Here is a 27,750-nt window from a genome sequence, read left to right as displayed (position 1 = left end):
AGGACCCATAATTAATCAGGTCCTGTCTCATCACTAATAGAGATATCCAAACTAGGACCACAATTGAAGAAAAGGTCTTCTTCATAAGCAAAGTTGGCTAATGAATCAGCAAACTGATTCCCATATTGTGGAACCAGTTGAAGAGACACTCTCTCAAACTCGTCAAGCAAGGTCATAGCAATGCGATAATACATAGAAAAAATGGGATTTTGTACTATGTAAGTGCCATTTAGTTGGTTCAAAACCAATTGGGAATCCCCCTTCACTAACAACTAACGGATACTGCCCTTCCTTAAAAATATTCAGGCCCATGATTAAAGCTTTGTATTTTTCCATGTTATTGCTAAATCGAACCTCGATATAAATAGCTAATTTTATCACAACTCTACATTGGGGATCTCTAATAACTACCCATATACTCCCTTTCTTGTCGGGACCTGTGGATACTTCATCAAAATACAATGTGCACATGCACAATGGGTTCACATAGCCAGCCATTGTCACCTCTACTCGTAATTATGATAGTCAAAATTTAGCATATTCAGAGGATATACTGAAGGCTCCATCCCTCCTTCTTCATTGAATATAATAGGGATGCTTGTTAGAATTAGTAAGCAATGATGATAGAAGAATTTAATTTCCCATAAAAATTATCCGTCCTCTTGCTCAATCACTTTATATCCTTTACTCCACCAGATAAGCTTTCCCTGATGATATTGCTGCTCCAAGTATGGGTGTTCCAAGTAAGAAATAAGCTGACCTATCAACTAATTTTTTCTCTTGTAGGTTTCTAATTAGCCCCACATTGACCTACAATATATTTATTTCATTAGTGCATTTAGAGATAATAAGGTTTAATCTTATTAAGATTAACCTTATTTTTAAATTCCACTCAAGATCAGTTGGACTTATTTTTCCCTACTCTTATGATCTTGTAGAGACCATCCCATTTGGGCTCAAGTTTTCTTGGAAACAGTTCTCTACGTGCATCATAATATAGAACTAATTGTCCCTTCTTAAAGGTATACTTCTTTACTTTTAAATCATGTAACTACTTTATTTGATGCTTAGACACTTCCTGGTGTAACATACTCTGCAATTTGAGTTCATCCAAGTGGGCCAAAGTTGTAAAGTGCTCAAAGAGGGCATCCTCGTCACCCAAAGAATGATTGATTATGAATCGTATAGTTGGCAACTCAATCTCTAAGGGAAAAAAACACTCCTCCCCATTGACTAAATTGAATGGGGTGTGGTCAGTGACTCATTTAAAGGTTGTGTTATACGCCCACACTACCACATATAGTTGCTTATCCCAATCTTTGCAACCTCTCATCCATATTTGTTATGCTTCTTCTTCATAGCCAATCTCCCCATTATCAACCAACATGACAACCCTTCCACCATCAAAGCCCTCACCAACAAGTGCCATGGAACATGCACCCAACTAGGAGGGGGGTAATGCTACATTGCCTTCAAAAGTTCAAGATAAATAAGCCCCAAAAAATCAGAAATGGAAGGCAACCCCAAAGCGAGAAAAACAAAATAGAGAGTGAGCTCAGAAAAATACATGAAAAGACTCAAATATAAAGGGAAGCACACAATGATAAGTGCACCAAATATTCTAGTAACATAAGGAGTTATTTTATTGTACTTAATTTTCCATGCTTTGGTTAGGCTTTTAATCACCTTGTTTAAGAAATGGATTCCAAGTCCGATACTAATTATTTTGGTGGACCAAATCGGCATATAATCTATTCTAGTAGGAAACTAGCAGTCTCCTTTGCGTCATCCTTCCTCGTTGCTCATTCTTTTGACCACTTGGTAAAATAGTCAGTCACCACTATGATATATCTCTTATGTGTAGAAGACGACATGGTAATAGGACCCACAAAGTCGATGCCCCACTTCTAGAATGGAAGTATAGCCATAATCGGAGTAAGTGGCTACTTCCTATTCTCCCTACTGTCATGTGGTTGACAAGTATCACATCTCTTAACATACTCAAATGCAACTTGGAAAAGAGACGGCCACCAATATCTGGCTCTTAAAGCTTTTTGGGTAGTCAACCATCCAACAAAATCCCCTCCACAAGTGGAGTCATGGCACTCTTCCAAAATGAATGGAACCAATGCGTGATAGCAACATACCAAGATGGAATGGAGGCTGTATCAATTTTAAAAATTTTCTCAATATCATTTCCTTCAACCAAAGTCTCTTTGGCTCCTCGAAATCCACAAGGCATTCCACAATACTTTGTAGCTTTGGTGTCTTACTTCTAATCTCATAATCGAATTCTTGCAAAATGATTAATCACTTTTCTAAATGATCAGGTGGTTGTAGTTGTTCATCAACAATCTAAGCCCCTCCGCCTTTGTATAGAAAACTACCTCCTCATAGAGAATGTAGTGCCTAAAGTTTTTAGTCTCAAATACCATTGCAAGGCATAACTTCTCTATGTAGGTGTAGTTGATTTTTGATATGCCGAAAAAACAATCGGGTGATACCATTTTCTCTCCTAGGTTTGGGATAAACAACAGTTGATACTATGCATAGTGACTGCTAAAAAAATGTAGAATACTTTGCCCCTTTTAGGTGCTTTTAAAACTGGTGCTTTTACTAGCTTTTGTTTCACATAATCAAAAGCTATCTTACAAGGGTCACCGCAAACAAATAGACAGCTAAATGATAATAGATTCGTTAGTGAAAACATTCTTTCTACCAAGGCATTTATGAACCTCTAGTGGTACCCTACAGATGTCAGAAAGCTGTGTATTTCTTTCAGAGTGCGTGGCAGACTCATGGTGACTATGATCTTGATCTTTTCAAGGTCAGTCACCGCGATCCCTATTGAACTGACCACATGGCCTAGCAATAGCCCATAAGGCATCCCAAAGACGCACTTCCTTGAGTTAAGAGCTATGAAAAATTGTTTGCAGTGCTCAAAACATTTTCTTAAAATAATCAATTGCCTTTCTCTTATGGTGGTTGCTCCTAGGTCATCGATAAATACTTTCAACTCCTCTAGAGAGATGTCATCAAAGGTCTTATCTACTATTTGTTGCCATAATACCAGGTGCATTGCATAAAGCAAAGGCCACCACATGGTACGCAAAGGTACCAATGAGAGTAATGAAGGCTGTTTTCAACTTATCTTTTTCTGTAATTGCCATCCACTTGTATCCGGCAAAGCAATCCATAAATGAATATATTTCCCTACCTACTAACTGTTCCAAAATCTTGTTAATAAAGGGCAATGGGTATTAGTCCTTAAATGTGTGCTTATTCAACTCTCTAAAGTCTATGCAAAGCCAGATTTTATTTTTTTCCTTCTTCCTCATAAAAACAAGTGAACACCATTCAGTGTGCTAAATAGGGAAGATCAAACCAACTTGTCGCAATTTCTATAACTCCTCGAATAGCTCGTCCCTCAACTTGAAAGGCATACACCTTACTTTCTGATGCATAGGATGACTACCTTCCTTTAGAGGAATGGTATGAACAGCTAGGCTGGGAGCAATACCTCTCAACTCATCATAACTCCATGCAAAGATGTCACAGAATTCTTGGATAAGGGAAACATAGTCCTACCTTTCTTACAAACTGAGCATGGACCCTTATTTAATTGGTCGCGGATCATTTGGTGTACCAAGATCCAGCTCAATCATATCCACATCTCTTATCCTATCTTAAGGCTCTATTTACTCATTCAGATTTATTTGATAGATATCCTCTATAGTGGACCCTTCTTTTGATTCATCACTCAATGATGTCTCTCTAGTAGATACATCTTCTAATGTCTCTAATTTCGTAGAGGATAGAGGAGCTCTCTCACTTTGAGGAGGATCAGGGTAAGCATCTACTACCACATGATTGGCACATCTGCCAAATATCAATCGACCAGCAAGTATATGAAGTTGACAGTCAGATCGCAAGATCCATGGCCTCCTTAACAATACTTGATAGCTTGGCCATCTTGTGAACCTAATAACCCTAAAGTCCACAGTGTAATCCACACTCGCAATGGTCACAAGGACTTTGGTAATACAACCTTTAGGTTGTCTTAAACTATCATCCAAAACATGAGATACATATCATATTCATCAGCCTCTCTATTATGCCTCCACAAAGATATAACAGAAACACAGGGCACACTGGTCTTCCAAAACAATCCTATTGCTATAGGAAACTTCTTGAAAAATTTCATAGCCATTAAGCACACATAATATTCAGGAGAAATACATAGACATGAGATACATATCATATTCATCAGCATAGAAATTTTGTCTTGAAAGATACCAAATAGATTTACACCATCACAGCCATTCCTAATAAAATAACTTGAAGTAGACTGCACCAATATTCAACAAACAAGCATATATTACCAAAATCAAACATCAATAACAAGAATCTGGTGTTTTCTTGATATATCCATGTTTTTGCACTATGGAGGGTTTTAAATGACACAGCTGCCTGACGTTTTGGACCTATATCCTGACTTTCACGTAAAACATCATATTAAAGCTAAAGGCTGTTTTATATATGTTGAACCTTCAAGCCTACATGCACACAGATACTAAGGTATAAAATAGCAAATGTATGGTGGAATCCAAGCCCTAACACTCTCCATCAATTCTGAAATCATGATGTTAAAAGATGATCATGTATCTATTATAACATGTATAGAGTTGAAGCTCGGGTGAGCTGAAGGGATGATTTGTAATTACATTGTTGAATCGGAGTCAATAGTGGAAACAATGCTTGGAAATATGAAGAATAGATTGAATAGGCTATCGAACCTGAAGTCTTCGATGTATGAAAAGGAGGCATTGGTGACATATAAGGGGTCAAAAGCATGACATTAAAGTGTATGAAGCATGCATCCAAGAGCTCCAACAACAAATTTGATGTAATGATGTAGAGGTAAAGGAAATGCAAACTAATCTAGTAATGAGCCAACAAATATTACAACACATCGGGGTCATTGACCTCAAAGTTTGATGGTTTGTTTACATTGTAAAATCAACCCCCAACAAATAATACTTCCATGAAGATTGTGTGTGAATTCGTCAGCGGGGCTTGTTCCCGGTAGGGTTGAGTGCACCTCATGATGGGCTCTTGTCGACGCGAAATGGTGGAATGCATGAGTGGGGGGTCACTGGAGCGGGGTTTTTTGAGGAGGGAGGGTGTGCCATGTCATGGGGGGGTTGGGTGGTGCCATGTCGAGGGGGGGTTTTTTGAGGAGGTCCCGGGGGGGGGGGGTGGGTGGTTCCATGTCGTGGGGGGGTTGGGTGGTCCCATGTTGTGGATCCCAAAGAAGAGAACCAAGTTCTCTCCTCCTTATAGGGATCTCTTGGTATTTTATGGGTTGTCTCATGAGGATGTGATGTTGCATTCGAAAGAGTATAGCCTAACTTGCCTTGTGAGTGGATTTGATGATATACATTAGATGCTTGTGCTTTCAAATACCTGAAAGGGGAAGGCTAGGAAAGAATATTGGGGCCAAGAGGGTCAATTAGAACTTTTGACAAGCTATGTGATAAATTACTTGATGAGTATGAGAAGAAGGTTCCCATGACTCAAGTCTTGGGATAGCTTATACAGATTTGACAAGAGTCATATACCTCTGTCAAAGAGTACATAAGAGTCTTTGATGACATTTTGAAGCTCTGGCCAAGGACTACTAGAAGATGTGCTTAGTGAACCATTTTTTAGTGGCTTGGAAATAAACAGGCACTTCCAAGTTAGGATGAGAAACCCTAAGTCACTAGAGGAGGAAAATGTACAAGCAGATGACTATGAGAGCTATATTAAGAGGTGTTGGGAGATCTTGCTACCCTTTCTATGCAGAATACATAAAAGAGCTGAGAATACTTCATGAAGTAAATACCTAATCTCACACCCAGAAATCATAGAAACTCAGAACTAACCAGATAAAAGCATAGATACACTATATTCAGCACTACTAATCAGAAAACAGAGAATAGATCACACAAGACATGCTACAAATGAGATCAAGACTCCAGCCATGATGGCGCCAACTGCCAGATGCTCTTCATAATTAGGTAGAAACATCATACATCAGGCGTGATCATCATAGGTGATCAGATAGACAAGAAGAACACACAAAATGCCTCATCAGGTCACGTTTTTGCAACTGCCCCAAAACTGCACTTCGTGAGGCAGTGAACTTCATAAGACATATAAAGGCTGCTCCACATAGGAAATAGTAATAACTAAGGTAATACACCATTCTAAGGGTAAATTTAGTGTCAAGCCAATGGATAAGATAACGGTTAACACCTGGCACAGCTCGCGGTGGATGGTTGGCATAGCCATGACTCGAACCCTTGAATGATCCATAAAGTCAAAATGCCTTATCCAAAACCCGACACATCTAGTGAAAAAGATTATGCCTTATCCATAGCCTTTCACCGTGAAGTAAGCCACAAAGAGTCACCATAAGTAGAGCCTCTCTAGTAGGATACTTATATCCCTCTACTGCAATTGCATAAGCCTCTCAAGAGAAAGTTAAAAAAAAACATAAAGGCATAATCCTAGAGGCATGCATATCAAGTATGATATAAGTATGATGACCAAAAAGAGAATCAGATCTGACAGTTCTACACCAAAAGAACTTATGAACTATGAAGCTCATGAGCATCATTGCAATTCGTATAACAGATTGCTCTTGGACATGATGCTCCTGAAATCCAAAAGATGCAATATCATGAACTATATCAGCCATATGATCTTGAATCTTAATCTGTTGATTTATATCCTACAAAACATTATTAATATCAGCTTTGACCATATCTACTACATCCACAGACAGATTTTCACAACCTTGATTTTGCTTAGCATTCTGCAACCCAGACACTATATCCATCATCCTATGATAGTCAGCCTGCATACCATCCAATTTTTCCTTTAACATATCTTTCTCATGAATCAATGTCTCCATGTTTTCAGACACAAATGTCTGTTGCAAAACTGAATATGGCCGAGAAATAACCTGAGACATTCTAGCAGCTATACCAACCCACTGATCATGCACAAAGGAAGTCAATGTAGCTCTTATTGATGTCAAATCTTACTGCATAAAAACAGAGCCATCAAGATTAACCTCCATATCTCTCAAGATTTGTTGTTCCACTTTAAGAAGAGGTTGTAAACGGGCATCCAATAATACTCTTTCAGCCTTCAACTTAGCATTTTCTTTAGCCAACAAATCCAATTCACCAGCAAACTTATCCTGCATATTAGTTGTCCATTCCTTAAATGCAACATAAGACAATTTATATTTAAGCAACATATCGACATACTCATCAATTTTCCTTTTCAAAGCAGCAACCTAATTCTCATGTAATTCCTTCATTTTTTCCATTTCAACTTGCATAGAATCTCTTTTAGTTTTCATGGACTCTAACTACTCCTGTAAAGATTGCACCACATTTAACTTAATGGCACCATTAGCATGCATATCCTTCATGAACCGACGTAACCCTGCAACTAAAGAACAAGCATCACCAAGACTTTGAGGAACATATCCATTATGAACCAGTTCCCTGTCATAAGCCAAACCCGCATGCTGTTGCATAGCATTACTGTGCTTTGGTATAGGCATAGTCTCCATCTTCAACTTGGAGAATCTAACCTTCTTCTTAACCCCTGTAATGAGCACATCTTCATGAACATTGTCATTCTTAACATCATCATTTAACCATGCTGATATATCTAAAGGCACAGTACATCCTTAAGTACTAGCATGTGAAACTTCATGAGATGAAAAAGTCATAAACAAAGGATCCACAAACTCCTTTGACTTGACATTCTCAAGATCACCCAATGCATGATCATGAGACAAATCTTTATCATAACAGTCAACCATTATCCCATCCACTAATTTCTGCCTTTTAAATGCAGTAACCTTGTCCATACTTGAAGATTCCCAAAGAGACGGATGCAATGTTGGACATACAACTTGCAAATGAGCATATAAACCAACCACAACATAGGTCCAAGTCTACTTTTCTGCTGTCTGCTACTGCGAATTGTTGACACATGAACTTCCTGCATCAATTTGTCATATAAAGTTCCTGACCAATTTGGAATCCCAACATTTTCTGCATACCATAAAATACCAAAGGTGTCCTTTGTTATTACATCTGCCTTTATGAACAATAAGAACGGTTGCATGAACCATTTGATGAAAAAACTCCTCTTTGCATCTGCATATCTTAACATTTGTAGGAAGCCCAAACTAATTTCTAACACTTGTAGGAAGCCCAAACTCTTGCTGCATAGCTTCATCTGTGCACTGCCAATGCTTTGGCCAATCATTAAGCATAAGAGAAAAAACATGTGCTAGTAGAGTAAGAGTAAGCTCCAACTTTCCACCAACTTTTCCACTTTCTCTAATCATAAGTAACTGCTATTGAGCATGTGTATTGTTTCCCCAAGCCTCCCATGGTAGCTCCGCGTAATCAAGCAACCCAATTTGCCTTAACCAGCCCCCTGGTATTGGGTTCTTTGGTATCCATGAGTATAGAGCAATCAAGCATAGGAGTAGCCAACTCACCGTCATCTTCACTTGACATAATAGAAGGCATTTTTGGTGTGGAGTCCTTGACTTTTGATGGCATTGTGTTAGGTGGGATATCACTAGAGTCTTCATCATGCTCTTGGACTGCTCTCGGCTCTACTGTCATGCCCTCTTAACAGGGAGTTTCGAATTCTTCTTTTGCCTTATCTTCACCATAGCTGCATCAACGACGACCTGCTACGGATTAGGAATGAAAAAAGATGAAGAAAATGATGAAGATTGATGGCGTGAAATCGTAGAGAGATGCTATTGAATTGGCAACTGGACACGAGTCTTCTTAGCCATAGTTTGCCCTTTTTCCACTTGCCTTACCTAACTATGAGTTAAACTCCTTGAAAAAAGAGACATGGTAACATACTGATTGCCACTTGTACTCCCGATAAGTTGAACATGAGAATCTTGTCGCTTCAAACCCACCTCATGCAACTGAAACTTTATAAGTTCACACAATGAAAATACCAACATAATTGGAATTAAAGACAGTTGATCTTCTAAACCATCACATAAACATCCCAAGTTGAAAGGTAAATATCTTTTCAAAGCACAATCTTCCATGGCCATGATACCACTTTGCCCAATCATGATTGCAGGACAAAAAACTTTAAAAAGATAATCCTCACAAAGTAAATTCCAAGAGCCAACTTTGAATGTCATATATTGCCACCACTTCATGTAGCACCATTGAACCTTTAAAATGAGATAGAACAATTGCCAAATAGCTTGCACTTCATAGAGCACTATTGAAGTTTGCATAACTTCTTCATGTACAACACAAGTGATATACAAGATAAAATTATCTGCTAATAGCTCACAATAAAAGAGTGGTTCTTTATGCCAAAAATCAAGCCAAGAAACCCTAAAAACAATAATGAGACTCATAGAATCATAAAGTTCTCCATGAGGTAAAATGCCACAGGTTACTCCATGAGGCAACAGTGCTGGAATTTGAACCAAATTTAGTACAATTGTAGGTTCCTGTTCAACTTCTTAGAGTACCTTATCATAATCCGGTTGAACTAACCTTCTTAATCTAAATCCATTCATTGCAGGCTTAATAATTTCACCCTATAAAGTAGTCAACACAAAAGTGCCTTGACCAACATCTTTCAAAACTTCATAGGGACCGGTGTACCTTAACTTTAACTTCCCTAGATGCTTCCCAAGCTGCGAATTATACACCATAACCAAATCCTCTTCTTTGATTATCTTCTTTTTAATATGCCTATTAACCCATGCATGTCTTCTTGACTGCACCACCCCTTGAAGGTAGTGAGCTATAATCCGATCTTCCTCTAACTGAAACAACTTCTGTAGCCTATCATGAAGTGATTATTCCGGAAACAACCTATAAGCAACCGCTATCCTCAAACTAGGCACCAAGAACTCCATGGGGACAACTGCCTCAAGTCCATAAACCAACTTAAAAGGAGTCAAGCCTATTGATACCTTGTATGCTGTACGAAAGGACCATAATACCGAATCTAACTTTGTATCCCAATCCTTACGGTTATTAGCCACAATTTTCTTAAGAATTCGGAGTAAAATATTATTTGAACTTTCAGCTTGTCCATTTGCGTGAGGGTGATAAGGTGTAGACTTCTTATGAAGGATCATATGCTTAGCAGTAAGCTCTTTGATTACTTCATTCAGAAATTTTTTTCCCCGATCACTTACCAACTCTATGGGGCATCCAAAACGGGTCATGATATTAGAGTACAAAAATTGAGCTACACTTGCCGCTTTATTATCCCGTAACGCTTTGGCTTCAACCCACTTAGTACAATAATCGGTACAAACCAGAATATACTAATTCTTACTCTGACAAGCAGCTGGCTTGATGGGGCCCACAAAATCAATACCCCACTTTTGAAATGGTTCCAAAGGTAAAACTGGATGATCTTACATTCGATCCCGAGATTGAGGTTGACCCTCCTTTATACAAGTAATTCATTCTTTAGCATATTGATAAGCATTTTTTAGTACAGTTGGCCACCATAATCCCGCTTGAAGAACCTTTCTAGTTGTAATCTGACCAGAGAAATGCCCTCCAGTTATTCTTGCATGTGCTTCATGGAGAACTGCAGGCTGCTCTTGAATAGTTACACACCTTCTTATCACATTGTCAATGCCTCTCCTGTAAAGAACTCCCAAAATAACTTGATAACTCTTGCTTTGTAATGCCAATCTCCTACGATGGTCTCTAGACAAATTTGCAGGCATCACTCCATGAAGCAAAAACTGTAACATTTGATCATAGAAGGAATTGAATTGACTTACTTGAACATTGAACAATTCTCCATCAGACAACTAATCATTCACCCCCAATACAGGGTCCACTGACTCAATTCTACTCAGAAAATCAGCCCTGCATGCTCTCTACCTGGTGTATGTATTATTTTATAATCAAAATCTTGCAATAATAACATCCACCTTGCCAATCTTCCTGTAAGCTGCGGCTTGTTAATAAGATACAACAAAGCCTAATGATCCACATGAAAAATAACTTGGTTCCCCAACAAGTAATGTCTAAATTTTTGCAATGCAAAGATCATCCCCAAAGCTTCCCGTTCAGTAACATTATAATTCTTCTCAGCTGTTGTAAGCCGTCTGCTTGCATAATAGACAGGTCTGAACCAACCAACAACCCTTTCCTGCATCAAGACTGCACCTACTGCAATATCAGATGCATCCACAAATACATGAAACGGAATATCCCATTGTGGCGGTTGCAAAATTGGTGCTACAACCAGCATCTTTTTCAATATAGCAAAAGCTTTATCCTGGTCATGCCTCCACACAAACTGAACCCCTTTCTTGGTTAGCGATGTTAGTGGAGCACAAATATGAGCTAGATACCTCAAATACTTGCTATGCCATTTGACCTGCCCCACAAAGCGCATCACTTCTTGAACTGTTGTAGGTACTACAACCTTCTCAACTGCTTGAATCTTCCTTAAATCAATAGCCATACCCTCTTCTGAAATTATATGCCCCAATAGAACTCCTCTTTTAGCAGCAAAAACATATTTGAAAGGGTTAAGTGACATGCCAAATTGACGGCATCTTTCAAAACAAAGTCGAAGATGTTGCAAATGATCCACTTTCTTACCAAATACACAAAAATCATCTATGAAGACCCTCATAAAAGATGTAAGATAAGGATCAAAGGTTTTATGAGCTACACCCTGAAATTCTGGGAGTCCATTCTTCAAATCAAAATTCATGACAGTGCTCACAAAGACACCCCATTCGGTTATGAAAGCTGTCTTATCCATATCTTCCGGATGCATGCGAATCTGATTATAGCCAGAGAAACCATCCAAAAAACTATAAATCTCATGGCCCGCCACATTATCCAATAAAGAATCCGTGAATGGGTCAGTAATAGTTGTTGCATTCAACTTTCTATAATCTACACAAACCCGTATTTTGCCATTCTTTTTAGGCACCACCACAATTGGTGACAACCAAGTCACTTCATTAACAAGGCGGATAAAACCCACTCGAAGAAGTTTGTCAATCTCTTCCTTCACCTGTTTAGCATAATTATGATTCATACGATACCATTTCTGCATAATCGGCTTTGCATTTGCCTTTAAATTAATTCTATGCTGACACGCCTTTGGATCAAAGCCCTTCATATTTGTATATTCCCAAGCAAAAATATCCTGAAAATCCTTACACAACTTAATTAATTGCTGTTTGAAGTCTTTCTCAATGAAAATACTCACCCTTATCGACTTAGAGCCTATTTCATCTTCCAAATACACTTCTTGGACATCATCCTTAAAGACTCTAGCTGACTTATACATGGTATGCTCATATTTCAGCTCTGCATCTATAATAGCTTGCTGACTCACTTTGTCTAAATCCTCCTCTGCATCCAAAGAAGGCTTCTTTTGGTCTTTAAGTGTTCCCAAATCAGTGTTGTTACTTCCCTCAGAAGTAACATTACTTTCCACCACCAAATTACTATTCTGCTGCATGAAATCATTACTCTGCTCCATGAAGTCACTGTCCTGCTTCATGGGGCAAACAGTTTGGTGCATCAAATTACTCTGATGATGCATGGGGTAACTGTTCTGCTCTGAAGATAAAACCACTTCTGATGATAATACCGCTGGAAATACCCTATACTGAGCCAAAATTTTCTAAACATCCACTTCAAAAACTGGCACAACTGTGGGGTTAGCTTACGTAAAAAGTTTCTCCTCATCATCCTCAATCTCAGGTGCAACATTAATTGTTTGAGTAAATAACGGACGGTACTTAGGTTCCAAAATTACCCAATTACTTGTGGACAACTTGACCTCCTTACTTCCATGAGGAATAGTTGATGTATCTAAGCCCCAATCCTGCTTCAACTTGGCTAATCTAAACCATGGTCTTCCCAATAGCATATTATATGAATCCCCTAAACCTTCCATACGAAGAACAACAAAACTAACCTTGAACTTCAGCCCGGCTATCCGAATAAGCTAATTCTTTAATATTCCCAATGGTTGAATTCTTCTTTGATTTGCCATTTTAACCTGAAATGGTGCTGCCAAAAGTCCTTGCAACTTATGTGCCAAATACATATCTTCACGCAAAATATTAACTCCAGAACCTCCATCTAGAAGAACATCATCAAACTTGCTACCCAAATAGTCAACTTGAATAGTCGGAACCTTATAGTCTACCACCTCCATCTCTGTGAGAATCACCGCTTGACAATCTGAGGTCTGTTCTTGATCCATAGCATAATGCTTAAACACTTCATCCTAATTCGACATAATCTTAGCTAAAAGCTTTTCTTTAAACCCTGGAATTAAATCAAGGATTTGTTCCAAAGTCAACTGTAATGAAGATTTGGTTAGTGTAGCAAACAACTCATGAGAACCATGCAATGCCTCATAAGGCTTCAAACTTTGTGACTGTTCACTAAAATGCATTCCTGACACAAGCATATCCTTCTGATTTTCCTCATGATGCAGCTGACTGTCTTGAACTTCATAAGGCAATTCTGCAACTTGAAGCTGTTTTGAAGACTGTTTTTTCTGCAACTTCATAACTTCATTGGAAGCCACTTCCCTAGCCTTTTCTTGATCTTCCCAATTAATCTTTTGCTTAGCTTTTGCTCTGGTGATGGCCAAAACTGCTGTCTCATCCGGACAATCTTCCACAACTATGCAATTTGAACAGTCACAGCTCACTTGTGGCTCTAAATCATGCTTAATAACATTTAACACACCCTTACATATCACTTCTTTCTGTAAAGCTTCACGAACTTGCTGGTTCTTTTGATGACTTACTGCCTCACTCTCCATGACTTCTGCAGGTAACTCTACTAGGACTACTGCTGCGGATGCTGATGGTTGTTGTCCACAAGGTAGTCCTGCCAGTTGCATTTCTTGCTGCTCCCCGGTCTGCATTCCCCTTTTAGTCCTATGGCGTACCCATAACTCACAGTTAGGTCCAGACATGTGTCCCTGCCAGCCACAGTAATAGCAAGGTCCTTGCTATCTCTGTTGAACATTATTCCACTACCTTGGCTGGTCAGTACCCCATTGCTTAGGCGGTCGACCCTTCCTACCAAAGCCTCTAAATCCTCTTTATTGTGCCAATTCAGGTGCAATTTGGTTAATTGGTGCTGTTGGAGATGCTATTTTCTGCCTTGCATTCCATACAACTGGATTATACCAGCATTCTCTAGCCTCATGGCCCACTTTTTGACAAATGGTACATGACTTCACACTTCTAGAAGTTGTCAATACTCCCATCTCCAACAGTTGCTTATTAGTTTTCTTTTCCAACCTTTTTTCCAAGGCCGTTTTTTCCTCTTTATCTTTCCCCTTCTTGCTATCCTTAGAAGAGGTTTTATCTTTCCTGGATTTCTTTTTGTATCTCTTCTGTCTCTGCTTACTTCGATCATCATCTGAGTCACTTGATTCGGTTTCCGACTCAGAGCCTGATGAAGTATCTTCCTCCTCACTACTATCGTCTGAATCAAAACCATCAGAGTCAGAGTCTGAAGAGTCATGTTTACTCTTCTTCTTGGATCTACTCTTACCAAGTCTCTTTTCCACCCGCTGGGCTGCTTCAACTAGCTGATCTATACTATTATTGTTTCCAATTTCTGCATTAGCAATTGCTGCTGCAATAGCTTTGTCCAAACCCTTAACAAAATAAGAGTATTGTAACTCCATAGAAGGTATATCTTCTTGATTCAACCTGTTTAATAGATTTTTAAATTTCTGTGCATAATCCTACACTAGCATTGTCTTCTTCTTGATCTACTTCAACCTTTTCAACACATCAGTAGCTGTCTTATGCTTTCTAAACCTACTTAAGAAAGCGGTTTTAAGGTCACCATATGTGGTAAAGTATCCAGCATCATAAGTACTATACCAATCCTTAGCCTTACCCTTGAAAGTTGCCGCAAACTGCTGTAATTTGACTTGATCCCCAAACATATTGTTGAAGCCACTGGCCACCCACCTTGTCTCAAACTGAGCGACATGACAATCCAGGTCTTCTTTCTTCTTCCCTGAGAATTTAGATGCCCTAACCTTAGGGTTAAGTGGTTGATTGGGATTCATAGTTCGGAACTTCTTCTTCTTTAATGGAGGCAAGGGATCAAAAGTTAAAGACTTCCTAGCAGTACCCATTGGTCTCCTCAACAGGACTGCACTTCCTAACACCAAATGCTGTAGTCACTGTGCTGCACGATCCGGAGGAGTTGAAATATCTTGCAAGTTAGATACTCCTTTGGCTTCATCAGGAGAGCTTGAGGGAGATTCGGTGGACAAAGCAGGGGAATGATACACATTAGCGGTACCAGCAGAGGTACCAACATCCTAGAACTCCTCTCCAAAAGATGGAAACTCCTCCTCATCCAGGGTGTCAATTCCTCCTGCTTCCCCGGCTGTCATTCTGCAATAACTCCCTCTATTGTCCTGCCAATAACTCCCGTAATTCTTTGGATTTGCTTCGGGTTAGAATAACATTTGATCGGTATGGGTAATTCGCTGACATATATGCAGAAATGCAAAGTTAAACCTTTAATTTGCATCATGCTGCTTGAAGCAATATACCACTGCCCCAAGAAGCAACTAGATTTTTAGATATATATCATCAAAGAAAAGTATTTCGACTATGGTTCAGCATCCAGAAACAGAAAAGCACATAAAAAGAGTTGAATTGTCTTGATTCTGGTCCTTCGTCTTCATGCAGAAAACTTCTACTTCACGTAGACAACTGTTGCTTCATGCAGCAACTTCGAACATCTGGGCTTAACCTTCATAATTTTGAATATTGTTTTGACACAGAGGTTCCAAGAAGGTAATGGCAGGATTGCCAAAGTGTTGCTGCCCTTTCTATGCAGAATACATAAAAGAACAATGAATACTTCATGAAGTAAATACCTAATCTCACTCCCACAAATCATAGAAACTCAGAACTAACCAGATAAAAGCATAAATACACTATATTCAGCACTACTAATCAGAAAACAGAGAATAGATCACACAAGACATGCTACAAACGAGATCAAGACTCCAGCCATGATGGTGCCAACTGCCAGAACCTCTTCATAATTAGGTAGAAATATCATACATCAGACATGATCATCATAAGTGATCAGATAGACAAGAAGAACACACAAAATGTCTCATCAGGTCACGTTTTTGCAACTGCCCCAAAACTGCACTTCGTGAGGCAGTGAACTTCATAAGACATATAAAGGCTGCTTCACATAGGAAATAGTAATAACTAAGGTAATACACCATTCGAAGGGTAAATGTAGTGTCAAGCCAATGGCTAACATGAGAGCTATTGGAGTGTTCTCCATACCCTTGAATTTCATAAGGATTGGCAACATTTGTTGAATGTTAGTAATGCTAGAGGCAAAAATGAGAGGTATACTAGTAGGGAGAATCTTGGCATTCACTATGACGATCCCAAGGCCCAAGAACCCTAGCATCCTAGTTCATCCAATCCTATGTTCCAAAGCTATGAGCTAGATGGAAATTGGTGTAGACCTCATGAGGGAAGCGGAGTGATTAAGTGACCCCTGAGTGGTCCAAAACTGGAACAAATTTATGTAAATGAGATGACCCACAAAAACATAGCTGATGCATGCTATCACCTGGAGACCATCTCAACTATTGGGAGTCCAAGTGTGATAAGAAACCTAGGGTTTATGATGGTAAAGACTCATTTAGGATTGAATCTAGTAAAAGGATCTGATTTAGAGAAAGTGATAGGCAAAAAGTGAGCTAATAATATAAAACGATAAAAATGAAAGAATATAAAATTAAAGAAGTGATGGCATCTAATCAAGTCATGTGATGATAGAAAGGAGATGTGTTTGGAGGCCCAAAACCTCTAAAAGTATGGCTGATAGACTAGATGAAAAACAAAGAGTTCCATGTGGATATACCATAGTCAATTTCCATGTGGATGAGACCAGAGATCATAATGATGCATCTAACAATATGCACTACTCTAGGATGCATCTAGGTGATGGGCCTAAGATTGAAACCCTACCTAGTTTGGGTTGTAACAATGACACATGCCATAATCCAAATAAGGAAGGTTTGAATGAGCATAAATTTGTGATTCTCTTTGTCGAAGGGGTCTTTGGGAAGCTTAAACAAATGATCTATTTGAATGACAATCAAGGTGGGACACATGAGTCTAATGATGTCATTCATTTAGCTAATAGCACCCAAGAAGGGATAGCCCATATTAAGGTTATATTAGCGGTAAGTCTTGGACTATTGGATAAACAAGAGCCCAAGATTAAACTTTGATCATCAGATTGTAATGAGCTAGCTTGTAGATGAGGCATGAGGCCAACCCCTACATGTTGTGTCAAATTCTTTTTGGTTATCTTGGTTTTTCTGATTGGATGTAATGTATATGCCAAGAAAACCATGTGTTTTATGAATTAAATGGACCAATTCTCTTAAGGCCAAGAGGGCCATGTATTTGTTTGGTGCAGGTGCAGTTAATGGTTTCTTATCTTAGTGTTGCACTACTGACACGTTCGATGTAGTACCTAGAGCGAGCCTCTTATTGCACAAAATCTTCTTGTGGCCAAGTCCAGGTGATGTTCTTCCTTTATGAGTTCTTTTCCTTTGTGCTATATATGAATATATATATGTGGGGAATTTTCTTTTTTTGGGAATGGCAAAATCAAGGCATGAAGTCCCAAGGTTTGATTCGGTATATTTGGGGGAGGCTTGAGCATCTTTTTGCCTCCTATAAAGGCAATGTCAGGCATTTAAAGATTTGTTCCTGAGAGTGGTCCTTAGTGACCCCATTTTGCTAACTTGCTAGGTAGCTGTTTCTAAGAGCTTCTATTAGTTGTGAGGCTGATAGAGAAGCCTTCCAAGTAAAATAAAAAGAATAAACAATGAATATATATGACAATATAGTACATGGAGATGCGCAAAAAGGGGCTCTAACCCATGTGAAAAAAAAGAAAAAGGAAAGAAAAATCCCAAGAGTAGATGATCATTGCCTTATGAAGGCTTGGTAGGTTCCCAGGGACAAGTCAAACAATTGGAGCCTATGCCTTGTCTTCTTGGGGGTGACATCTAACCAAATAAATAAATAAGGATAGTTTGAGCAAAAATAAAAGTGAGCATATGAAAAGAGAATTAGCATCACCTTGCGAGAGCTTGGTAGGTTCTTGGGTATTGAATCAGGACTTGAGGCCAATGCCCTATTCTCTGTGGGTCACAATATGCTTAGCTTCCTCCTTTTTACATGCCCAAGTATCAAGTCTTGAACTATAAAAAAAGTGCTCAATAAAATGAATTTGAAAATGAAATACTCGGCTATAAGATTCCTTGCCTAGTAGGAGGTCCTAGTCCAACTATCCTAGGTTAGGTAGATAGGTCAGAACACCACTTAGGATGACTCCTTTGATAGTTCTTTTTAGACAGTTTGTGTTGGAGTAGTTGCTTAGCGACTAGCTCTAGATCTTTATCCGACTACACTTGGGCTATCCCTTTTCATCTTCATGCCTTGATTTTTGTCAAGGGGTAGGATGAGAGGTGTGTTTGTGTTTTGTTGTGTATTTTATTTATAGCAGCTCGATGCTCTTTATGGTTTTTGTATGTGCAAATTAGTTTGTGGATTCAATAGACTAAGTTTTCCTATCCTGTGGTTGCCAATGAGAGCAAATGTTATGACCCAAGGAATGCCATTAATGTACCAAATTTTGTCAATTTGAGGTGGACCTTGAAGCTCATTAGAGGCGATGAATGCATATTCAACAATTTTAAGTAGTTATAGAAGACAAATTAAAATCACTTTGGAAGATACAATGGTCTCAAATATTTCATAATTTTTTTGGGTTTTGAAATGTAATGGAACAAGCCACATGGAATGTGGGACTTTGAGGCGGTCATGCAATAATTTTCGGATCAAGAATTGGACGTGAGCCAAAGGTTGGTGGGCAGCACTAGAAGTATAAAGGAACCCTGGAATTGAAATGAGGTGACCCTTGGGAGCTCAATGACCCCCAAATTTTTGAATTGTGGGGAGGGAGGGTCATTTTTTAGGAGCATGCGAGCAAAAACAACTGCCATGGAAGAAGACGACGAGATTTGATGAGGGCCTGAAGGGGGCTAATGAAGACCCACCTAATCTGATCATAACCTTCTACTGCTTGATTTTTTTGCTCTACATCACTTATCTCAAATCTAAATATGGTAGTCTAATTGCGAGGATTGGAAATCAATCTTTCTCTCTCATTTTTCTCTCTCCTCTTAAAGGTTGTTCATGCACGAATGAATTAGAGGAGATCATCCAAACGAAGACCAGTTATCCAGCTTGAACCTGATTGATATGGAATCATGTCGACATGCTAAGGAGTGATGACCAACACTATTTGGAGATCAATGGTGGCTCCTATGGCTATCTGAAATTCAATTCTTGAGACCCAAAACCTAAAAAATGGTAGTAAGCTTCTTTTTAATGGAAATTCGAATCTTTTTTGACATTTGATGATGCAAATCTTGTTCATATGCAATGAGAACTTGTTTAAATCTTGGTTGCAATGTGTTTGAGGGATGTGTGTTTCAAAATATAGAAAATGTGTGTGTAATCATGAGTTATTAATTTTTAAAAGCCCAAAATACATGTTTTAAAGTGAAAAAATGATGGGTTTTTGTTTCAGGCAATCAAATCATGTTCACATGGGATAAAATCAAATATGATAATGGATTAAAGTGTGAATAATTTCTTGGCTTTAAAAAATAGAAAATGTAGCATTAGCATGAGAAAAATACTTAAAATGTGATTTTGGACAAAGAAAATATGAAAATTTTAGTTTTTACATCTAAAAATTTATGAAAAATTAGAGGAATTTTTGTGCAAGTATAACAAAGGTAAAGCATGAGATTTAGTCTTGGTTTACAACCATTTGTATGTTTGAATGCGTGCTTATCTCTTTTTACATAAAGAAATATATATGAAAAACCCTTTTAACCTACCCATCGAATGCAAAATCTTAAACACTAGGGGGAAGGGGATTGTAGGAGTTGAGTATCATGTGAATTATGATTTTATACATATTCTATCATATACTATTCATTTGATTTAATTCTTAAAAAGAGTAGTAGTATGGGTTGTTCTGATGTTGCCTTAATGAAGCAATATGCTACAATGAAACCATGAAAGGGCTGTTTGTGCACATCCACACTAGCATATGTCATGTTGCCTTGTTCATATGTTTATGAGAGAGAAAGGGAGGGCTAATTTGACAAATCAAAAATGAAAAATGGTTCATAAGCATAATGTCATGTAGATCTCAGTGATTTCGATATGTCAGCACTAGGAAATAACATCCAACGGCTCCATTTTCTTGAAATACGAGACATATATATGTGAATTTTCAAGTAGCAATCTTTATTCGGTTTTTATGATGAAGCATTAGTGCATATAATGAAAAGATGGTTGCAAATGATTGAAATATGTTTGTTGAGTTTTATAATTTAAAATTTTCATTCATTTTTTGCACATATTAAAAATAATAAAACTACAAAACTAAAAATACGAGATTTAATTAAAAATTAGTGTTATCTTTGTGTTTTAGACATGGAATTATGTTCATATGGTATAAAAATGAATATGTTAATGGATCATGCTTTACATGTCATAAAAATTAGAAAACTCAAAAAAATACGTTGCAATAAATGAGAAATTTTATGAAAAGTAGTCAAGTAAAGGAAATTTTTTAAGAAAAAATATATTTAACATAAAAATTTACAAAAATTTAGGAGAATATTTTTGAATGTGTAATGAAGGTGAAGTATGAGGGTTTGCCTCAGTTTGCCTTTATTTATATGTTAAAGTGCATGCTTAGGGCTTGTTTTTATGGAGAATTATCAAAAAACCTCCCTATGTTTGTGTAACCAATCTAAATGTAAACAGTAAGGGGTGTGGGGATGAAATGGAAATATATTTGATTAAGTAGCTATTTTCTTTACATATCTTAGCATATAGGATGCAGTGTGTATAAGTTCTAAGAGGTTCAATATAGCAGAGTTAGCCTAGTGATGTTTCACAGCACGATGCTAGTAGAAAGAAATCTCACTCATGAAAAGATTTTCTGTGCATTTCAAAGTGCCATACACTTTGCATGTGCAATCTAAATATGGTATCAGAAGATAAATTCCTCGACACATTGTAATTGTATATCTAGTTGACAACTAATGTTGAGAGTATAAGATTTCCTTTTTGCTATAGGATAGTGCAATATCTTGGGAAATTTGATTAAGTGAGAAATATATATAGTCTCTTAGATAATTACATTGATATTATGAGAGGACTCTATTATGTTCGTGTTTTATGTGTAAGATGGCACATCGTGGAACCAATCCCTAGGGTGGAGAAGAGCCATAGGAGCCACAACATTTTGCTAGGGGAGCTTTTTGTGTATGTGATTTGAGGTGTGGATCACCTATATGTTTGGATGCTCCCTCTGTTGGAGTTGAGAAGGAAGACCATTGGATTGCAATTGACACAAAAGCATTGTTTATTTAGAGTAGTGTACACCCCCAAATGCTCTTGGTTGTGAGGCTGTGAGGGTGGTTTGGTGAGCATAGAAGGCTCGGCTAGAGCCCTAGAGCCAATGTTAGGCCTTTTTTAGGTCCTGATAACTCCTGATGAGGGGTAACATGAAATGAGGCCCGTAAATCAATTAGCCAATACTGAGCATAGGTAGACTATGGCCAAATATGACCGTACTTCCCACAACAATGATAAGTCAATGTGGAGTTATGACCACGCAACTTATTGCAAGAATATCCACCAATGACTAAGAATGAGACTTTTGAGAGTCTCTACCATAGTAGTCATTATCGCTCTTACCATTATTTTCTTTGATTATCAAAGTATAAGAACTATGAGAAGCATCAATAGTCCCATTAACCTCTTCATTCAATAGTGCACCCTCTTTATCTTGCAATTTCACCCATTAGTAGGCATATTTGCACACATAAGAGTATGGAATATGTCTCATGATTCAAGTAATGTAGTGAGCAAGAACAATGGAGAAATGTTGTATTTAAATTTAATCACTTGCAAAGACAAGTGGCTAAAAATAGAATGAAACTCATTCAAGCGGGCAGACATGGAAGTCCCCTCCTTTATATGAAGGTCCATGAATTGCTTCAACAGATACATTTGAGAGGCAAAGATTTACTTTGTCATAGTCATTATTAATCTTATTCCATAACTCCCATGCAATCTACCCTTTAGAGACAACATTATAGAGAACCTACTAAGAGAGTGACAAAATTATTGTAGATTTACATAACTCATCTAGTTCAGCCCAATCATGTGCATCAAAGCATTCAAGCTTTACACCCTCATGTCTCAATGTCTTAATATATAGTTTATGTACCAAGACTTACATATTTATACCATCCAATAGCTGAAGTGGTGCACAGATCGGATGCTGTATGCGTGTGTAGTGAGCGTCGGAAGGTCCCCAAGAACTAAAGAACTCTACTTTTGCACCAAAAACAAGGAAGAAAGCTTGTACGACATGAAGCAAGAGACTAATTGGGTACAATTTCCCCCCATGCCTTGTGTTAGTGCTCCACAAAGCATGTATTTTATATATTATTCATCTTCAAGCTCAAAAAATAGCCCAATTTACAATTAGCATGTTTTGCTTTTGTGCTACTAGAGAATTAAAGCTATTGGGCACCCAAAAAGTTAGACGGTACCCAAATACAATCTCCAATACAAATATTTAAATCGTGCGCCCATGCGCATACAAAATTAACAAATAAATATCAGGCACTTTAATAAATAAGCACGTCAAAATATTGGCGCCATGCCTAAGATGTGCGCCCATCATTAATAATTGTTAGAAAAATAATACAATTAAACTGATAAAAGTGAATACCTAGCAGTCTTTGTTAGATATGATCAATGCCCCACCCTCATTAGGTGCTACCAATGATCCATGGTGCTCAAAGTTGTAAGGCCCGCATTATGAGGAGAAGCCAAATGTGAGCTCAGATATTGGTTGAGTCCTGACTTGTATATCAGATAAGGTCTATGTGACCGGATGGCAAAAAGGTGACCGTTGTGGGTCTAATCTTTGGGTTAGACAGAGTGGTTAAGCTGGTAGCAACTCAAGGCGCACTGCATCGAATTGCGAGGTAAGGGAGTTAAAAGGGGCCCCTATTGTGGGGTCCGGGGGTTGCGGAAGCGGCCTCTAGCTGGGGGGTCCCAGGCGGCCCCCTGGTGGGGGTCCGGGGGCACGCCCACGGCCCGATGGTAAAGGGGATATTCCTTGGAATATTTCCTGGCTGACTAGTGGAGGCTTATATGGTAGGTCGGTCAGGCCAACCTCACGGCCTTCGCAGGCTATAAAAGCTAAACCCCTTCACAGCCATCGATCACTCATCTTTCACCCAGTCAGAGTTGTTGTTCCAGCTAGCCTTAAGCTCTTCACCTATCTTCTGTCTAGATCGCCATCTAAGCTTTACACAGTGAAAGCGCACGGGTGGACAGAGCCATCTGTGTATAAGTTGTTTGGAGTTAAAGAATTTACTTATTCTCCTCTTTTCTGTTGTGTACTCTCTATCTCTTTCTCAGATTCTGTTCGCTGCGCCGTGTAATATTTTACAGTCTTCAGCTACAAAATAAATAAATTGGTTAGAACTCAATCCTAACCTTAATTTATTACGAGTGCGCACTCTAAACTCATAAACTTCTATTAATTTAAATATGTATTTTGCGGAATCACCTGCTATGGAATCACCCACTTACACATGAAATTAACAAGACACCCGAAAAGGATAGGTGTCCCCATCAACTTTTCGCACAAAGAATCCACCTTGTGTATGAGCCTCGGTAATAAAATTTTATGGAATCCACCGCAAAACCTCATGGAATCCACCGTGGAATATGCCTCCTAGCATCATACCCCCGGGGTGGGATAGCGATTGTCCTCAATTACTATTAGCTCAATGTGGAGCTAACAGTGTGGGAAAAGCACTTAGGTCTCTAGCGTGCATCCATTGGGCCTCTTTAACATGATGATTTTTAAACTTAACCAAATATCTAGAATATCTATGGCCAGTTCTAGTGGTCATAAAGTGAGTATCTATAATAGTTTCAGGCTCAAGAATTTCAGTTTCTTCGTCTAGCAAAGGAGGGTTTTCATAGACAGGGTGTACAGATAGTTGTCCTCTAAAAGGTTGTAATAAATTGATATGGAAGGTGTTGTGGATTTTCCAATGTTGTGGTAATTCTAGTTTAAATGCATTGTCATTGATTTTGTGTATGATCTTGAATGGTCCATAAAATCTAGGTGCTAATTTTACAACGGGGTGTTTATCTACACTTTGTAATCTTCGCTTTTCAATTCGTAACCAAACATAATCATCAACTTTAAAACTTATAGCTTTTCTTTAAATTTCTTATTTGCTTGTTTTGTGTATGATTGCTGGGCTTTGGCAATCATATCTTTAACTTCATAAAAAATAGTAGCATGCATGTTATCAATATCATCAGCAGTTTGAATTTTGTTTGACAATGATGTAAAAGGTATAGGCAATCGATATCCATAAATAATTTCAGATGGTGCTTTCTTTGTAGCTGTATGTGGTGTGTTATTATATGCAAACTGAAGTAAATGTAGATATGTATCCCATGTGTGTGGTTTTGAAATTGTGTAGGCACGCAAAAGATCTAAAATGGTACTGTTAGTAGCTTCTGTTTGACCATTTGTTTCAGGATGAAATGCAGATGGAAAATCAATCTTTGTTCCTAAGTTGGCAAACAAAGTAATCAAAAAATTATTGCAGAATCTAGAATCACGATCAGAAATAATAACTTTTGGTAAACCATGGCTAGTGAAAACAGTTTTCAAGAACAATTGAGCAGCTTGAGATGCAATTAAAGTTTTCTTGCATGTAATAAAATATGCTTGTTTGCTAAACCTATCTACAATAGTCCAAATCATATCATGATTAGCTTTAGTATTAGGTAAACCAGTGATAAAATCCATTGAAATCTGTTCCCATATTCGTGATGGAATGGATAAGGGCATTAGTAAACCATATTGTTTACCATGGTGTCTTTTAACACTTTGACAAATTAGGCATTCAGATAAAAAATTAGATACATCAGTATCCATGTGTGGCCAATAAAAATCTTCAATGAGTGTACGCAAAGTAGATATGATTCCTCTATGACCTTGGTATGGGGGACAATGAATTTCATGCAAAACAAATGATCGAAATGGAACAGTCACACATAATCTTTTTTCATAAAACATAAATCCATTAGTGTAAGACAATGAATCAATAGGAATCCGATTATTTGCAACTAGTTTATTCCAATCAGCTTGAAAAGTAGGATCTTAGTGATAAGTATATTTCATTGGGATAAGGGAATCAAATGATATCACAGAAATATTGTGAATTGTCGGTCTTCTACTCAAAGCATCAGTAACAACATTCTCTTTTCCAGGTTGATATTGTATAAGGGGATGAAAACTTTGAATAAAAGCAGCCCATTTAATGTATCGGTCAGATATTTGTGGTTGACTAAGGAGATGCCTAATGCTTTGTTGGTCAGTTTTGATCATGAATTCAGATCCCATTAAATAATGTTTCCATTGACGTAAAGCTTGTACTATGGCTAGCAATTCCTTGTCATAGGTAGAATACTTAAGTTCAGTTGGTTTAAGTTTGTAGCTAGAGTAGGCTATGGGATGAGAATCTTGCATAAGGATTGCTCCTATTCCAGATCCACTAGCGTTCGTAACTACTAGGAAAAATGGTCTATTGAAGTCAGGTAATTGTAATACAGGAGCATGAGTTAAAGCATGCTTTTGCAAATCAAAGGACTTTTGTTGATTGTCAGACCAATTATACACGATACTCTTCTTTAATAGTTTTGTCAAAGGTAATGCAAGTAATGAGAAATTCCTCACAAATTTTCTGTAAAAGCTAGCAAGACCTAGGAAAGAACGTAATTCATGCACATTTTTGGGTATCATCCAATTTAGGATTGCTTCTATTTTTTTAGGGTCGACTTTAATACCTTCTGATGAAATAATATGTCCTAAATATTCAATTTCTGTTTGGAAAATTTCACTCTTTTCTGGATTAGCATATAATTGATTGCCTTTTAATAATTTAAAAACTAAAGACAAATGTTCATAATGCTCATTCTCATTTTTACTGAAAACTAATATGTCATTAAAAAAAACAATGACACAATGCTGATGTTTCAAAAATATGCAATTCATCATACGACTGAATGTGGCTGGTGCATTAGTTAAAGTGAAAGGCATAATCAAGAATTCATACTGTCCAAATTGTGTTCTAAATGCAGTTTTGAATATATCAGATTTGTCCAATCTTACTTGATGATATCCAGATTTAAGATCTATCTTGCTGAATATGGCAGATCCTTGTAGCTTGTCCATAAGATCATCTACCCTAGGAATCAAATATCTATTCTTAACAGTAATTTTATTTAGGGCACGATAATCAATGCACATACGATAGGTATTATTTTTCTTCTTCACTAATAAGACAGGTGCACCAAATGGAGAACTACTAGGTCTAATTAATCCTCGGGTTAGCAATTCGTCTATTTGGTTTTGAATTTCTTTTTGTTCAATTTGATTATGTCTATATGGTGCTTTACATGGTGGTTGTGATCCAGGAATTAAATCTATCTTATGATCTTCAGGATGTACAGGTGGTAATTGAGGTGGTAAATCAACAGCAAAACAATCTTGGAATTGGGAAAGAAATTGTGCATGCCTAGGATGCATTTGATTTTCTTTAGCTTCAATTTCATTCACCCATATTAAATAGGATTTGCTACTTTTACGTAATGCACGTTTAGCCTGAGTATGAGCAAGCAATGGAGAATTATTGGAAGTGTGCGTACCATGCAGTATGATTTGTTTTCCTTGAGAATGCATTTTTATTGAATGCGTAGAATAATCTATATCAGGATTGTATTGATGTTGCCAAGGCATTCCTAAGATAATGTCACTAGACTGCAAAGGTACAACTAAGAAATTTCTTTGTTCAGTATAATCACCAATTTTAATTTCTAAATTATGCACCTCTTGTGTTCCATTATATCTCGTACCTAGGAATGCAGCCTTGATGCGATAATGTGTAGAAACAGTATGTAAATTCAATTCTTTAACCAATTTTGCAGAAATAAAGTCATGTATGCTCCCATCATCACGTAAAATAGTCTTTTCTTTACCATGCACAAAACATTTCATTGTTAATAAGGAATGGGAAGTTGGCATACCTGGCAAAGTATCAGAAGTAGTACCAATGTCGTCATCATCTTCCATAAAATCCGGCATCTCTTCACGTTCTTCATCTTCTATTGCTCCCAAATAATTGATATGAACAGATGGCTTTTTGGATTGACAATTGGCTGCTAGATGTCTAGGTTGATGATATTTGTAACAAACTATGGGTTTTGCTTTGGATACATTATTGGTAATGGTAGGAAGTTTAGGAATGTTGGGATTGGACTGAAGAGATGGCTTAGGGTTTGGATTTGTGTTTGATGGCAAGGTAGGTGGTCGTGTCCAAGATTTACAGAATGAATTTGGAAGAAAACGACTTTGATTGAATCTTCGA

This window comes from Lygodium microphyllum, chromosome 4 (assembly GCF_053477565.2).
Source record: "Lygodium microphyllum isolate KBCC chromosome 4, Lygodium_microphyllum_v1.1.10, whole genome shotgun sequence".
NCBI lineage: Eukaryota > Viridiplantae > Streptophyta > Polypodiopsida > Schizaeales > Lygodiaceae > Lygodium > Lygodium microphyllum.
This window is presented reverse-complemented; position numbering follows the sequence as displayed.